The sequence below is a fragment of the Bubalus bubalis genome, chromosome X (assembly GCF_019923935.1).
Source record: "Bubalus bubalis isolate 160015118507 breed Murrah chromosome X, NDDB_SH_1, whole genome shotgun sequence".
In the NCBI taxonomy this organism is placed as follows: Eukaryota; Metazoa; Chordata; class Mammalia; order Artiodactyla; family Bovidae; genus Bubalus; species Bubalus bubalis.
Genome location: NC_059181.1, coordinates 132381813 through 132399653, shown reverse-complemented (window position 1 = coordinate 132399653; position 17841 = coordinate 132381813). Strand labels below are relative to the sequence as shown.

Below are 17841 nucleotides of genomic sequence, written 5' to 3'. Positions count from 1 at the left end.
GCTGCAGTCCATGCGGTTGCTGAGGGTAGGACACGACTGAGCGACTTCACTTTCACTTTCATGCATTGGAGAAGGAAATGGCAACCCACTCCAGTGTTCTTGCCTGGAGAATCCCAGGGACGGGGGAGCCTGGTGGGCTGCCGTCTGTGGGGTCGCACAGAGTCGGACACGACTGAAGCGACTTAGCAGCAGCAGCAACATGTGAAGATGGCAGCTGCAGTTCTCTCAGAGACTTAAGCTCTACTTAAGTAGTGCTACTCAAACCTCTCAACTGCTCTCCCCCTATAAATGCAAATACATAAACCTCTTTTAGGACAAGCAAGCAAAGGATGCAATGGGTAAATGACTTTCTGCTTTTCTCCTCTTCCACGGTAGTTTTGGAGAGGCTAACCTAAGGGGCCAATTAACCAGACCTAGTAATAATGGTTAGCATTTATGGAGAATTTACCAAGCATTTTTCTAGATACTTTACATGTACTGACTCACAAGGTCCTCACAAGAACCCTATGGGGGCAGGTGCTATTATTATGCATATTTTATAGTGAGGATAATGAGACACAACAGTTGAGTAACTTGCCCAAGGTCACTCTGATACTAATTGTAGCAGAATTGTGATTTGAAACAAGACACCTCCACTCCAGACACATGACAACTGCCTCCTTTTAGACAGAGTGTAAGCTCCAGGAGTGCAAGCATTTTTGCAACCAAGCAGTTACTGTTGTATCTTCGACAACTAGGACAGAGTCTAATACATAGTAATCGGATAACAGATAATTATTGCATGAAAGGAGGAAAGGCTTGAAGACTCTGATCATGAGTTAAGCCCAAACACTGATGACTCTTCCAGAAGAACACTGTCATGATGCCACCTCATAAAACTCAGAACAAACTGGATCATTATAATCTCTACCAGGGCTTCCCTGGTGGCTCAGACAGTAAAGAATCTGCCTGCAATGCAGGAGACCTGGGTTCAATCCCTGGGTTGGGAATATCCCCTGGAAAAGGGAACAGCTACTCACTCCAGTATTCTGGCCTGGAGAATTCTATGGACAGAGGAGACTGGTGAGCTACAGTCCATGGGGTCGCAAAGAGGAGCGACTTTCATTTCACACTATAATCTCTACCAATTCATCTTACGGCCCCCTCTGATCAAATCTTACAAGGCAGAAATCTCAAGATTCAAGCAAATCTCAAGTTTGAAGAACACATGCCATATATCTATGGCTGTGACAATATGATGCCAGATCAGAAAAGTAAGTTTCAAAGCACCGTCTTCAGGGGTTGAAGTCATAAATCAATGAATACGTTCCCATATTTTAAATTTAAATACATACACAGCAAATGGGTAAGAGGAGGAGAGAGCTTCTGTGTAGGTCTGTTTCTCACTGTCTATAGTCACCAGTTTTATTTGGATTTTTTTTAAAGAACATGTCTATTATTACCAATAAGCATTCAACCAGGAAAGAGAATGAGAGACTGTTTAGGAATCTAAGAGACCAGGAAAGAGAATGAGAGACTGTTTAGGAATCTAAGAGACTTCCATCATCAATAATGATGAAGTAATAGTGATTTGGACCATAGCAAAAGGGAAAATTCATTGAGCAGAAAACAAAGTAAAATGAGAAAGAAAAAGAAAATTTTAAGGAAGAATCAAAAGTGCTGGCTTCTGGCTAAATTGATATTTTTGCTGCATTATTCATTAAGATAGGGGTTTTTTTTGGGGGGTGGGGGGAGTCCCATCATTATGCTGCCTATTTCACCTGACTCCACAAAGCAAATAATAATACAAAAGTAAATAAGTTTTGAGTTATTGAGAGCACTTATTGTTGCTGTGACTTGAGATGAAAACACTATATAATTGTGTCTGTCTGATAAGGAATACACAGATGGGCCCGTTATGCAACTGCAAATGGAGATCATATATTAAACCTGTGATAAGGTACCCAAATAGACATGTTATTTATAAATATTGCTGCAGCCTTGGAATGGAAAATATAAAATACATAATAAATGAAAGTTTTAAGATAATATAATATAGAACTGGGATATTAAAATGATTTATTACCTTGATAGAATCTTTTCTAGCCTCAATATTGGGTAAAACTAGGACCATGCTAAGGCAAAAAAAAAAAAGTATGCAGCAATAGAGAATATTTCATTTCACTTAGGAGAGGAAATATAGGGATTCAAACATATGGCGCAACAAGAAAGGTGTCCTTATCACCTCTGTTGTACTGTCTCAATCTTTCCTTTAATTGGCATTTAATTTTACTGTTTCACCATGGCAAGCCAGCAAAATGTGTTATGTAAAACTGTTCAGATTATAAAATGCTGATCTTGCTTATTTTTTTTTTTTAATTGGTGAGGTCCTTCTTTCAAAGGAAATTCTACCCATACCCAACATGACAGCTTTTCAGGCTTTTAAAAATGCTTGAAAAGAATCTCACAGCCATATTGACTCCATTCAAACTGCTTTGAAAAGGAACATTTAAGTATGTTTTATTTATGTTTACGATGTCGTGCAAGCACAGATAATATTTTTAGTAGAAAATGTATATGTATAACCCTAGGAAAAAACGAGAAAATTTGCATGAAACTGCTGAAGCAAAAGTAAGGCACCATAAATAAACATGTATTACTTCCTTTATTTAGTTCTTGAAAAATGCTTCTCTGAAAACTAATGGTTTTCAATCCTGCATGTAATCTGGTTATTACCAGGATAAAAACCAAGATCTGAAGGTAATTTATCAAAGGGCTGTAGTTCACTCATATACTAATTTGATGTTTAATGTAATGAAAATGGGATTTATTTTATGATGGAAAGATAACCTGGTTTCTGTAATGTTAGCAGTCACTGCATTTAATTCAAGGAGCATTTGTTTTTGCAGTTATGTTCCCTCTTGTAGAAGCCTCTCACTTCACACAATGTCCACTGAAGTATCAGTCTGGTGAGATTGCTTCTCACAGGAGTTAACTTGAAAGCCTGAAGTCATCAGGGGTCATCATCTGGGTAATGTACCAGGGATATTTTTCAGGAAGGGAACTGTTTAACATACAAGTAGATCTGTAGCTTTGACAAGCTTTGGAAGTAAAGTACAAAAGCAGTAGCAGTCCTTAGCCTGAAGGAACATGAAGCAAGATATGTAAGGGAACTAGTGGGGAAATGTTTTTTTTTTTTTTTTTTACAAAAAAGGAAAAACAAATTATATTGAAAAATACCATATGCTTTTGCCTTGGCATGATTTGAAACATGACAGCATTTACAATGGGCAGGACTTTTATCTATAAGATATATTTCATATTTTCTAAATAAATTTATTTGGCCAAATTTGAAGATAACACCAAAAAATTCTTGCAATAAAAAATTATGGCTTGCTTAGCTGAATATGTGTGCAGTTTGAGATACAAGATGAATTTCTTGAAAGCAGACTTTTATTTGCCTTGCAAATCTTGCAATTTAAAGGTTTTACTTGTGTATTCATTACCAAAGCTCTATTTCCCTTGTTATTAAGTAGATTGGAATATTTTCTGTAAGAGTGTGTGTTGTGCTCATTGCTCAGTCATGTCTCTTTGCGACCCCATGGACTGTGGCCCGCCAGGCTCCTCTGTCCAGTATTCTCCAGGCAAGAATACTGGAGTGGTTGCCATGCCCTTCTCCAGGGGATTGTCCAGACCCAGAGATTGAACCTGGGTCTTCTGCATTGCAGGTGGATTCTTTACCACTGAGCCACTGGGGAAGCCCTGTAAGAGTAAGAGAGTGGACACAAAACACCAAGAGATACAGAAAAACATGAAAGTTTTCATATCTTCTGACCCTGGTATTGTGAAGTAAATTTAATTGCCTAAAAAGGTTCTTACCAGCATCCAAAATTTCCTGATTCAGTTATTTTGAGGCTGATTTTTTAGGCCAGTACATTTCAAACAATATCTGTGGAGCTTTTGGACAAGGCTTTTGTACTCCCAGTTCCTTTCAATCAAAACAGTTCTATTTTATCTTTTGATGCATTTGGGGTTATTCATATTTAATTGCCGAATTGTTCTGATGCTTTTAAACATTGTGAAAAGCTCTACTTTAGACAGAAAGCAAAAATAAGAGATGGAATAAAACAATGCACCTATCTATTCAGCTTAAAAAAGATTTGTTGAGCACCTATTTTTTATTGTATAACAGTATGAGAATACAGTATCATTGTAAAAGATTCTAACAATACTATGAAAATGTTGACTTCCTCCGGCTCCCCACTCTAAAGATCAATAATTTGGTATTAATCCTTCCAGTTCTCTTTCTACATATTTATATATACATATAGACAGATACCTTTTCTTTTATTTACATAGGGTCATTCATTGGATGTGCCTTGTTCTACATTATTTTTTATATAAATCCTAGAGCTCTTTCCATGTCAATACATATAGGTCATTTAGTGGTGTGCTGATAAATGTTTAACAACTAGCTCTCTGGGTTAAAAAAAAAATACTTGATTTGCAACATTTGCTGATTCCTGCAGTGTTAATACCAGAGAAGGCAATGGCAACCACTCCAGTACTCTTGCCTGGAAAATCCCATGGGCGGGGGAGCCTGGTGGGCTGCAGTCCATGGGGTCACTAAGAGTCGGACATGATTGAGCGACTTCACTTTCACTTTTCACTTTCATGCATTGGAGAACGAAATGGCAACCCACTCCAGTGTTCTTGCCTGGAGAATCCCAGGGACAGGGGAGCCTGGTGGGCTGCCATCTATGGGGTTGCACAGAGTCGGACACGACTGAAGTTACTTAGCAGCAGCAGCAGTGTTAATACACCCAATACCGGTGTGAAGTCATCGAAGGAGGAATTTGGAAAGGATGTACACTGTTAGCTCTTGTAAATGATTAGAAAACACACCACTGAGTCAGTTCTTCTTCTGTCTCTCTCTTTTTTGGGGGGGCGGGGGGGGGATCTTATCTTGAAACGAATTGAGACTTACAGAAAAGTTGCAAATACAGCACAGAATTCCCTAAACCTTTTTCCACCAATATTAACATCTTGCATAACCATAGTGCCGTTGTTAAATTTAAGAAATTAGCATTAGTATTATGCTATTAACTCATTTATTTTGGATTTCTTCAGTTTTCCACTATTTGTTGTTTTTGTTCCAGGATCCTATCTAGTATACCACAGTGCGTTTAATTGCCACGTCTCCTCTCATCTCATAGTTTCTTAGTATCAATCTTTTTCATTCTTACATAGGGTTTCATATTATGAGTATATCAGTCTTTCATAGACAGATATGTTGGTAGATTTTTTAACCATATTAACAGAGTCATTATATTAACAATAATACTCTGAACTTCCTTGTACATGCCCCTATAGACACATATAGGCATGCTTCCCAGGTGGTGCTATTAGTAAAGAATCAGCCTGCCAGTGCAGGAGACATAAAAGACACGGGTTTAATTTCTGGGTCAGAAACATCCCCTAGAGAAGGGCATGGCAACCCACTCCAGTATTCTTGACTGGAGAATCCCATGGACAGAGGAGCCTGGCAGGCTATAGTCCATGGGGTCACAAAGAGTCAGACATGACTGAAATCAGACATAGACTCTTAAGTATGGATTTGATGAGATTATATTTTTGATGAGATTTAATTGGTTTGATTTTATTGGATAAAAAGAACTGTTGTAAATAGGCCTTTACTGATGTGGTGGTTGATGCCCTGACCAGTAATGCTGAAGAAGCTGAAGTTGAACGGTTCTATGAAGACCTATGGAGAAGGCAATGGCAACCCACCCCAGTACTCTTGCCTGGAAAACCCCATGGACAGAGGAGCCTGGTAGGCTGCAGTCCATGGAGTTGCTAGGAATTGGACACGACTGACCGACTTCACTTTCAATTTTCATTTTCATGCATTGGAGAAAGAAATGGCAACCCACTCCAGTGTTCTTGCCTGGAGAATCCCAGGGACGGGGGAGCCTGGTAGGCTGCTGTCTATGGGGTCGCACAGAGTCAGACACGACTGAAGCGACTTAGCAGCAGCAGCAGCAGCAGCATGAAGACCTATAAGACCTTTTAGAACAATACCCAATGCAAAATCAGAAAGTCAAGAAACACCTGGAGTAACAGGCAAATTTGGCCTTGGAGTACAGAATGAAGCAGGGCAAAGGCTAATAGAGTTTTGCCAAGAGAACACACTGATCATAGCAAACACCCTCTTTCAACAGCACAAGAGAAGACTCTACACATGGACATCACCAGATGGTCAACACTGAAATCAGATTGATTATATTCTTTGCAGCCAAAGGTGGAGAAGCTCTATAAAGTCAGCAAAAACAAGACCAGGAGCTTGCTGTGGCTCAGACCATGAACTCCTTATTGCCAAATTCAGACTTAAATAGAAGAAAGTAGGGGAAACCACTAGACTATTTAGGTATGACCTAAATTAAATCCCTTACAGTTATACAGTAGAAGTGAGAAATAGATTTAAGGAACTAGATCTGATAGACAGAGTACCTGATGAACTATGGATGGAGGTTCATGACATTGTACAGGAGACCGGGATCAAGACCATCCCCAAGAAAAAGAGATGCAAAAAAGGCAAAATGGCTGTCTGAGGAGGCCTTACAAATAGCTGTGAAAAGAAGAGGAATGAAAAGCAAAGGAGAAAAAGAAAGATATACCCGTTTGAATGCAGAGTTCCAAAGAATAGCCAGGCTCCTCCATCCATGGGATTTTCCAGGCAAGAGTACTGGAGTGGGGTGCCATTGCCTTCTCCAAAAGAATAGCAAGGAGAGATAAAACAGCCTTCCTCAGTGATCAGTGCAAATAGAGGAAAACAGTAGAATGGGAAAGACTAGAGATCTCTTCAAGAAAATTAGAGATACCAAGGGAACATTTTATGCAAAGATGGGTTCAATAAAGAACAGAAATGGTACAGAACTAATAGAAGCAGAAGATATTAAGAAGAGATGGCAAGAATACACAGAAGAACTGTACAAAAAAGATCTTCCTGACCCAGATAATCACAATGGTGTGATCACTCACCTAGAGCCAGACATCCTGGAATGTGAAGTCAAGTGGGCCTTAGAAAGCATCACTAGGAACAAAGCTAGTGGAGCTGATGGAATTCCAGCTGAGCTATTTCAAATCCTAAAAGATGATGCTGTGAAAAGTGCTGCACTCAATATGCCAGCAAATTTGGAAAACTCAGCAGTGGCCACAGGACTGGAAAAGGTCAGTTTTCATTCCAATCCCAAAGAAGGGCAATGCCAAAAATGCTCAAACTACCACACAATTACACTCATCTCACACACTAGTAAGGTGGTGCTCAAAATTCTCCAAGCCAGGCTTCAGCAATACATGAACCATGAACTTGCAGGTGTTCAAGCTGGTTTTAGAAAAGGCAGAGGACCCAGAGATCAAATTGCCAACATCTGTTGGATCATCGAAAAAGCAAGAGAGTTCCAGAAAAACATCTACTTCTGCTTTATTGACTATGCCAAAGCCTAGTCCTATTGTGTGGATCACAGTAAACTGTGGAAATTTCTGAAAGAGATGGGAATCCAAGACCACCTGATCTGCCTCCTGAGAAACCTGTATGCAGGTTAGGAAGCAACAGTTAGAACTGGACATGGAACAACAGACTGGTTCCAAATAGGGAAAGGAATACATCAAGGCTGTATATTGTCACCCTGCTTATTTAACTTATCTGCAGAGTACATCAGAAGAAACGCTGGGCTGGATGAAGTACAAGCTGGAATCAAGATTGCTGGGAGAAACATGAATAACCTCAGATATGCAGATGACACCACCCTTATGGCAGAAAGTGAAGAAGAACTAAAGAGCCTCTTGATGAAAGTGAAAGAGGAGCGTGAAAAAGTTGGCTTAAAGCTCAACATTCAGAAAACGAAGATCATGGCATCCGGTCCCATCACTTCATGGCAAATAGATGGGGAAACAGTGGAAACTGTGTCAGAGTTTATTTTTTTGTGCTCCAAAATCACTGCAGATGGTGACTGCAGCCATGAAATTAAAAGACGCTTGCTCCTTGGAAGGAAAGTTATGACCAACCTAGACCGCATATTAAAAAGCAGAGACGTTACTTTGTCAACAAAGGTCCATCTAGTCAAGGCTGTGGTTTTTCCAGTAGCAATGTTTGGATGTGAGAATTGGACTATAAAGAAAGCTGATTGCCAAAGAATTGATGTTTTTGAATTGTGGTGTTGGAGAACTCTTGCGAGTCCCTTGGACTGCAAGGAGATCCAACCAGTTCATCCTAAAGGAGATCAGTTCTGTGTGTTCATTGGAAGGACTGATGTTGAAGCTGAAACTCCAATACTTTGGCCACCTGATGCAAAGAGCTGATACATTTGAAAAGACCCTGATGCTGGAAAAGATTGAAGCCAGAAGAAGGGAACAACAGAGGATGAGATGGTTGGCTGGCATCACCAACTCAGTGGACATGAGTTTGGGTAAACTCCGGGAGTTGGTGATGGACAGGGAGGCCTGGCATGCTGCAGTCCATTGGGTCGCAAAGAGTCAGACACGACTGAGCGACTGAACTGAACTGATGTGGTAGTGAGCTGTGGGGTTGGAGAAGCATTCTGCGAGCCTATATTTAGGTCTCAATCTTTAGTGAGCTTTTCCTCTGGACTGTGAACTTCACACTAATTTTTGAGTTGTGTTTTTTTTTTTCTTCCCCCATCAGGTGAACAGGATGGCTAGATTAGATTGAAGTTGGGAATAGGCACATCTCAAAGACATTGTCAGTTTGGTTCCAGACCACTGCAACAGAGTGAATATTTTAATTGAAAAGTCACGTGAATTTTTTGGCTTCTCAGTGCATATAAAAGTTATGTTGATAACACAGTGTTTTATATTAATTATACAATAGCATTATGTCTACAAGAAACAATGGACATACCTTAATTGAGAAATACTTCATTGCTGGAACCATCATCTGAGTCTTCAGCAAGTCATAAACTTTTTGACTGATGGATGGCCTTGCCTCCACGTTGACAGCTACTGACTGATCAGGGTGGTGGCAACGAGGGCTAGGGGTGGCTGTGGCAATTTCTTAAAATAAGTCAACAATGAAGTTTGCTTCAGGGAGTGACTCTTCCTTTCACAAATGATTTCTCTGCAGCATGCAATGCTGTTTGATAGCATTTTACCCACAGTAGAACTCCTTTCAAAATTGGAGTCAATCCTCTCAAAACCTTTCCCTGGCTTATCAACTAAGTTTATGTAATCGTCTAATTTCTTTGTTGTCATTTCAACAGTCTTTACAGCATCTTCCCCAGGAGTAGACTCCATCTCAAGAAACCACTTTCTTTGCTCATCCATAAGAAGCAATTCCTCTTCTTTTAAAGTATTATCTTAAAATTGCAGCAATTCACTCACATCTTCAGGCTCCACTTCTAATTCTAGTTCTCTTTATATTTCTACCTTTATATTTCTGCAGTTACTTCCTCCTCTGAAGTCCTGAACCCTTCAAAGTCACCCAAGAGGGCCAAACTCCTGTTGATGTTGATATTTTGACCTCCTCCCATGAACCACAAATGTTCTTAATGGTATCTAGAATCCTTTCCAGAAGGTTTTTAATTTAATTTGCCTAGATTCACCAGAGGAACCTCTATCTATAGCAGCTGTAGCTTTATGAAGTGTATTTCTTAAATAATGAGACTTGAAAGCTGAAATGACTCCTTGATCCATGGGTTGCAGAATGGATGTTGTGTTAGGAGACACGCAAACAACATTAATCTCATTGTACATCTCCATCAGAGCTCTTGGGTGACCACATGCATTGTCAATGAGCAGTAATAATTTGAAAGGAATCTTTTTGTTTTGCGCAGTAGGTCTCAACAGTGGGCTTAAGGTATTCAAGAAAACATGTCATAAACAGACGTGCTGTCATCCAGGCTTTGTTGTTCCATTTACAGAGCATAGCCTGGGTGAATTTAGCATAATTCTTAGGTGCCATAGGATTTGCAGAGTGGTAAATGAGCGCTGGCTTCAACTGAAAGTCATCAGCTGCATTAATCCCTAACAAGAGAATCAGCCTGTCCTTTGAAGCTTTGAAACCAGGCATTGACCTTCTTCCAATAGAAAACCACTTCTTCTACTTGAAAAGTCTGTTGTTTAATATGTAGGCAGCTCAATAATTATCTTAACTAAGTTCTTCTGGATAACTTGCTGTAGCTTGTACATCAGCACTTGCTGCTTCACCTTGCACTTTCATGTGATAGAGACGACTTCTTTCCTTAAACTTCATGAACCAATGTCTGCTAGCTTCAGACTTTCCTTCTGCAGCTTTCTCACTTCTCTCAGCCATCACAGAATAAAAGGGGAGTCCTTTCTCTGAATGAGGCGTTGGTTTAAGGGAATGTTGTTGCTGGCTTGATCCTCCAGACCACTAAAAACTTTCTCCAAATCAGCAATAAGGCATTTCTACTTTCTTATCATTCATGTGTACACTGGAGTAGCACTTTTGATTTCCTTCAAGAACTTTTCCCTTGCATTCACAACGTGTTTAACTGGCATAAGAGGCCTGTCTCAGCTTTCAACATGCCTTCCTTGCTAACCTTCATCATTTCTAGCTTTTGATTTAAAGTGTGACTCTTCCTTTCACTTGAACACCCAGAGGCCATTGTACGGTTAACTGGTTGTTTCAACATTGCTGTGTCTCAGGGAATGGGAAGGCTGGAGGAGAGCAAGAGAGATGGGGGAATGGCCAGTAGAGCAGTCAGAACACACACAGAATTTGTCAATTAAGTTTTCCATCTTATATGGGCATGGTTCTGGAGAAGGCGATGGCACCCCACTCCAGTACTCTTGCCTGGAAAATCCCATGGACAGAGGAGCCTGGTAGGCTACAGTCCATGGGGTCGCGAAGAGTTGGACACGACTGAGTGACTTCATTTTCACTTTTCACTTGCATGCTTTGGAGAAGGCAATGGCAACCCACTCCAGTGTTCTTGCCTGGAGAATCCCAGGGACGGGGGAGCCTGGCAGGCTGCCGTCTATGGGGTCGCACAGAGTCGGACATGACTGAAGTGACTTAGCAGCAGCAGCAACATGGGCATGGTTCGTGGCATTCCAAAGCAGTTAAGGTAATAATATCAAAGATCACTGATCACAGATCACCACAACAAATATATTGATAATAATAACGAAAAAGTTTGAAATATTGTGAGAATTACAAACATGTGACACAGAGACACAAAGTGAGCAAATGTTGTTGGAAAAATGGTGTTAATAGACTTTCTGGACACCGGGTGGCCACAAACCTTCCATTCTTAAAAATCATAATATCTGTGAAGCACAATAAAGCAAAATGCAGTTAAGAAATGTAGGCCTGTATGTGATTATTTCTTTAGGGCAGATTCTTAGAAGTAGAATTCCTTGGTCCAGGAACATTCCCAGTATAAATTTTGATAGACAATCAATAGCAATCGCAAAAGTGCTTTCCAAAAGCAATTTACCACTTTATAGACCTATCAGCAGTGTATAAGCAAGAGTACTTCTTGACTCCCAGGTGCCAAGTTAGGGACCAGGACAAAAAGATGAAGAAGACACAGTACCTGTCCTTTCAGTGCTTAAAATTAGGAGGCATTCATATAAGTAGGTATCTTCAATGTAGCATGGTAAGTTCTGCGACACGGTTCAGAAAGAGAAAGACCATACCGCTTTGTGAAATGCTCTAGATAGTCAAGATCAACACTGTCCAACAGAAATATAACCCAAACCACATATAGAGTTTTAAATTTTATAATTGCCACATTAAAAATGTGATAAGGAACTGGTGGAGTTAATTTAAATAAATTTTGATGTGATCAAATATATATATATAAAATATTAACATTTCAGCATGTAATCAATATAAAAATTATTAATTGGATAGTTTACATGATCTCCTTTATATTAAGTCTTTGACTCTGACTAATCACATTTCAAATGTTTGGTAGACACGTGTTGCCACGTTGTGGCTGCCATATTAGACAGTACAGACCTAGGTCATTCAGCATGCATTTCCTGTATCTACTTCTGAAGCATTTCTCCCTGAAGTCTCTCCCTTATAAATGTATATTTGCCTATTTAAGGGGATTGGAATGGGGAAGTATTATCGATTATAAACATTACTAGACACCATCAGTCTTAATTATGAGAAACAAAGGCCAACATCCTAACACAGAGTGCAGAGAAATAACTGCAGAGAGACTTGGAGGTTTCAGCCTATAGAAATATGCAAAAAGTGCTTCTTATGAAGTCAGCCTGCCTTGAGAGCCAAGATGCTTGATTGACTTTGACAACTGGGGACAGCGAGATACTCCATTTGTTACCTTAACTTTGTAATAAATTTATAATTTCAGAGCATAGCTTTTTGCAATTGGATAAAGCAAGAAGGATAAGAATTATAAAATCTATACGACTCAGCACCAAGGAACATTTGTGAGGAGAGCATTAGGAACTGCCATTCTTAATCAACTGAAAAGACATTACTCCTAGAATATCTGAACAGGCAGACACATTCTGTCCAGACATTGAATTTCAGGGTAGTGCAAATATTGGAATGGTACTTCTTGAGAGATCTGGGTAGTGTCCAACTCCACTCATTGAGCTTGTATATTTTTATATAGTTTATATATGTCTTTAGGAAAAAGAATTTTGACTTTGAGGTCAGGAGTCATTGTATTAGATCTACTGTAACCAGCAGTGCTCATTTGTAGGTAAATGTTCTGGCATTGTGCGATTTAGTTTTATTACTTTCTATACCTGGAGAAGGAAATAGCAATCCACTCCAGTACTATTGCCTGGAAAATCCCATGGACAGAGGAGCCTGGTAGGCTACAGCCCACAGGATCGCAGAGAGTCAGACACGACTAAGCGACTTGTATAGTGTATAGTATACCACTCTAATGACAGAAAGTGAAGAGGAACTAGAGAGCCTCTTGATGAGGGTGAAGGAGGAGAGTGAAAAAGCTGGCTTAAAACTAAATATTAAAAAAAAACTAATATCATGGCATATGGTCCCTTTATTTCATGGCAAATAGAAGAATAAAACGTGGAAGCAGTGACAGATTTCCTCTTCTTGGGCTCTAAACTCACAGCAGAACAGCAGATGGTGACTGCAGCCATGAAATTAGACAACAATTGCTTCTTGGAAGGAACGCTATGACAAACCTAGATAGTGTGTTTAAAAAGCAAAGACATCACTTTGCCGACAAAGGTCTGTATAGTCAAGGCTATGATCTTCCAGTAGTCACATGCAGTTGTGAGAGCTGGACCATAAAGAAGGCAAGCGCTGAAGAATTGATGCTTTTGAACCGTGGTGCTGGAGAAGACTCTTGATAGTCCCTTGGACTGCAAGGAGATCAAACAAGTCAATCTTAAAAGAAATCAATGCTGAATACTCATTGAAAGGACTGGTGCTGAAGCTGAAGCTCCAATACTTTGGCCACCTGATGAGAACAGCCAACTCATTGTAAAAGACCCTGTTGCTGGGAAAGATTGAGGGAAAGAGAAGAGGGTGACAGAGGATGAGATGGTTGGATGAAATCACCAATTCAATGGATTTGAGTTTGAGCAAACTCCAGGAGATAGTGATGGACAAGGAAGCCTGGTGTGCTGCAATCCATAGGGTTGTGAAGAGTTGGACATGACTTGGCAACTAAACAACAATAACTTGTAGTTTATTGGTGATCAGTTTGTGAAGTTGATTAGAGCACAGAGATAACAGGATTATAGTTCCAATCCTGTTTTTGAGTTTTCCTACCACTCTTCTCTTTCCTGACTGAGCTCTGGTCACACTGAACTCCTTAGTGTTCTTCACATAATTCATATAAGACTTCCGGGCTTTCTGTAATTCCTTTTCCCTTCTTCCTTGGAGGTTTTTAAACTAGATATTCATATGGGTTCACTTCATTCAAATCTTGGTTCAAATATTACATACTCCAGAAGTTTTCCCTGACTACTCTAATTTTTTTTCCCTTTATAGCACTTGTTACTGATGGGTCTTATTTTACCCACATGAGTTATGGGAGGGTAGAGCTTTTGTTTTTTTATTCACTGCTATAAATAGAAAAACAGTGCCTGGCCCAAACTAGGCATTCAAGAAGTACTTGTTAAATCAATATGTGAATATAACTTAACACTGCCCTGTTTGTTCATTACCAGTTGTACCCTTACTTCTAACCAGTGGGCTCATAATGTTTATACTTGGGTTTGGGGGACTTGCTTAAAGTGTGGCTATAAATATGTAACCTAGATCTGGATGGTGATCCACTAGAAGCTGAAGACTATGAATCTTCCTCATTGGGTATCCAAGGCTGATATGCAACCAATGTGTTCAACAGGCTATGTTGGTTGTTTATATCAAACATCCATATTTGTCAGCCAATACCTTTGCATTGATGGCTGTTTATTACCTTTTCCTGTATTCCCGACATTCCCCATGTACCCAGCATATGCTTTGAAAATACCTGTTGAATGAATCAATAAATACATCCCCATAATAGAAGTACTGCCATATCTTTCCCATGGATGTGTTGGTATATCCTGAAGTTCAATATAGTTTTATACATTGGTCTTAGTGTTAAAAAAAATATTATTTCTAAAAAATATATATATATATATATCATTTCTAACAGAACTCAAACACTAGAGTTGCTTAGTTACCCCAATCTACCCTGCACATAAATGCTCTCTTTGATTTCTTTTCACATCTCAGTATGTGGAAGTTCAGTTTGGAGGAGAGAAAAGACCCATAGCCTTGCCATGGTACCCATAGTCTGTAGCAAGTCACTTTCATTAGGTATTCATGCAAATGTACATTACAAACAACTTGTTACCTAGAAAGGATACAACTAAACTAAAAAAAAAAATTATCAAGTTTTACCACCCTCAAAGGGTATTTGACTAATTATGCATACCTTTTTATCTGTCTTGATTGTCTGGAAGCAATCCATTCCATTTATGATGAAAAATTAAACCTTATTTTATTATTTTGAAATGATTCTCAGCACATGTATTTTCTCTCTCATTAAGTGCCCTCGTGTCTGACTCTTTGTGACCCCATAGACTATACAGTCCATGGAATTCTCCAGGCCAGAATACTGGAGTGGGTAGCCTTTCCCTTCTCCAGAGAATCTTCCCAACCCAGGGATCAAACCCAGGTCTCCTACATTGCAGGTGGATTCTTTACCAGCTGAGCCACAAGGGAACCCCCCCCCTCAAGAAACTAGCGTACCTTAAATAAAGTATATAAAATAGCCCTTGATCTTCAAACTGAGAACTACTATGCCTTTTGTTCTTTTTGGCCCATCTAATTTCAAAACAATATCTGAACCAAGAAAGTCAAACACATTTTCAATGTAACTTCTAATACCCATCATATTCAAAGTATTTGGGGAGTGAATAGACTGAATTTTCTATAAAGCTGATGAATACCTTTAATTGGAGAGAGTATGTTAAACCAGCTGTACTTTGAGCAAGGAAATCTCAGGGATGTCCTAATAGAGCTCTATTAGCATGCCATCCTGTACCTTATTCAGAACCAGTATCATCTGAGTTTCTGTTGTTTCCAATAATTGCAAGAGAAATTCATAAGACAGTACTGGCCTTAATCCAAATAAAAGGGTAGAAACCAATTAAATGCTTAAAAGTTTTCAGTATAAATTAGAAGGTAGGTGTTAGAAATCTCTTTGGCTCAACTCAAAGTGGATGAATGATTTTTAAATAGGCTATCTGGCTAGCTTTCCTGTTCTTGGTTGCTAATTCATATGCTATATATTTGTGTTAGACATATAAATTAGCCCCTATCAGTCCACCTAGGAACAAAAAGGAAAATATGAGATGGCTTATGAACAGATAAACTTTTTTTCCCTTTTGGTTGATGTTGAAAATTGCAGTGAGAAAACAAAGGATTACCCCACCTTCTGTCCTAGGCACTGTTTTCTCCTAACATTCTCTTCACTCAGTAATCTCAATCATTCTCACTTCAGCTATTGCTTATGTGCCTATTTGATTCTGCAGTCTTTCCCTAGCCTTTATGTTTCTCCAGAATTTCAAACCCTTGTGTCTGACATGACTTTTCTAGATAATCCTTCAGTCCCTGGAACCTGGCATCTCCAAATGTGAATTCACTATATTCCTCCTGGGGTTTCCCAGGTGGCACTAGTAGTAAAGAACCTGCCTGCCAATGCAGGAGACATAAGAGATGTGGGTTTGATCCCTGGGTCAGGAAGATCCCCTAGAGGAGGGCATGGCAACCCACTCCACTATTCTTGCCTTAAGAATCCCATGGACAGAGGAGCCTGGTGGGCTGCGGTCCATAAGGTCACAAGGAGTCGGACATGACTGAAGCGACCCGGCATGCATGCACACATATTCCGCCCATCACTCCTCCCTTCCCCAGACCACCTAGTAAGCATTTAATAAACACATATCTGGTACCAACTATTTGTAGCTAGTACTAAGCTAAGTGTGAAATCCCTAACTCTGTTAATGGTTCCACCATGCTTTCAGTTCAGTTCAGTTGCTCAGTCGTGTCCAACTCTTTGCAACCCCATGAATCGCAGCACGCCAGGCCTCCCTGTCCATCACCAACTCCTGGAGTTCACTCAAACTCACGTCCATCTAGTCAGTGATGCATCCAGCCATCTCATCCTCTGTCGTCCCCTTCTCCTCCTGCCCCCAATCCCTCCCAGCATCAGAGTCTTTTCCAATGAGTCAACTCTTTGCATGAGGTGGCCAAAGTACTGGAGTTTCAGCTTTAGCATCATTCCTTCCAAAGAACACCCAGGGCTGATCTCCTTCAGAATGGACTGGTTGGATCTCCATGCAGTCCAAAGGACTCTCAAGAGTCTTCTCCAACACCACAGTTCAAAAGCATCAATTCTTCGGCGCTCAGCCTTCTTCACAGTCCAACTCTCACATCCATACATGACCACAGGAAGAACCATAGCCTTGACTAGACAGACCTTTGTTGGCAAAGTAATATCTCTGCTTTTCAATATGCTATCTAGGTTGGTCATACCTTTCCTTCCAAGGAGTAAGTGTCTTTTAATTTCATGGCTGCAGTCACCATCTGCAGTGATTTTGGAGCCCCAAAATATAAAGTCTGATACTGTTTCCACTCAGGCTCAAAATCTTAATCATTTTGGTTTCCGTCACTCTTTCCTATGCCCATCCCCAGCACACCTACACACGTGCACATTAGTGCAAGCACACACCCACCCACTCATACACAGAGCTTGTTGCCAAATCCTGAGATGATGTTTATGCAATTTCTCCTTAAAGAATCACCTTCTTTGCATTCACACAGCTACCACCCTAAATGAGGCACTCATCATTTTTCACCTACATTATTACAATGCCATGCCAATTTGTGTTCTTGCCAGAACTTTAGCCTCCGATCCATCCTTCTCCACATTACTACTGATTTTATCTTTTTACAAAGAGTGCTCTGATGATATCATTTATTTGCCTAGAAACCATCAGTGCTCCTCATTGCTATCAAATTAATCTTCCTAAAGAAAACTGATCCTATTACTCATCTATTCAGAAAATGGCAGTGTCTCCCAGTTGCCCAGTAAATTGAATCCAAATAGCTAAGTGTGGCATTCAATGTCCTCTACAATATGGCCCTTATCTACTATTCTGGCCTTAATTTCCACTAACTTCTATACATAGTTAAACTTCAATCAACCCTAGCAACTTCCTTTGCCTCAAATACATCCTGTGCTTTTACAAAGTCATATTTTGTTCAGCCTGCCCCCTCACCCCACCCATTCCGCACACCTGCCCCACACATCTTTCAAAGTCTATCTCAAATCCTACTTTCTTCATAAAACCATCCTTGATCAA

The 17841-nt window shown here is 39.9% G+C and overlaps 1 protein-coding gene across 9 annotated transcripts in view; it reads left to right on the top strand.

Annotated features, from left to right (window-relative positions):
* Nucleotides 1–17841, top strand: part of TENM1 (teneurin transmembrane protein 1) — a 918261-nt gene that overhangs the window by 582819 nt on the left and 317601 nt on the right. The window lies entirely within an intron of this gene.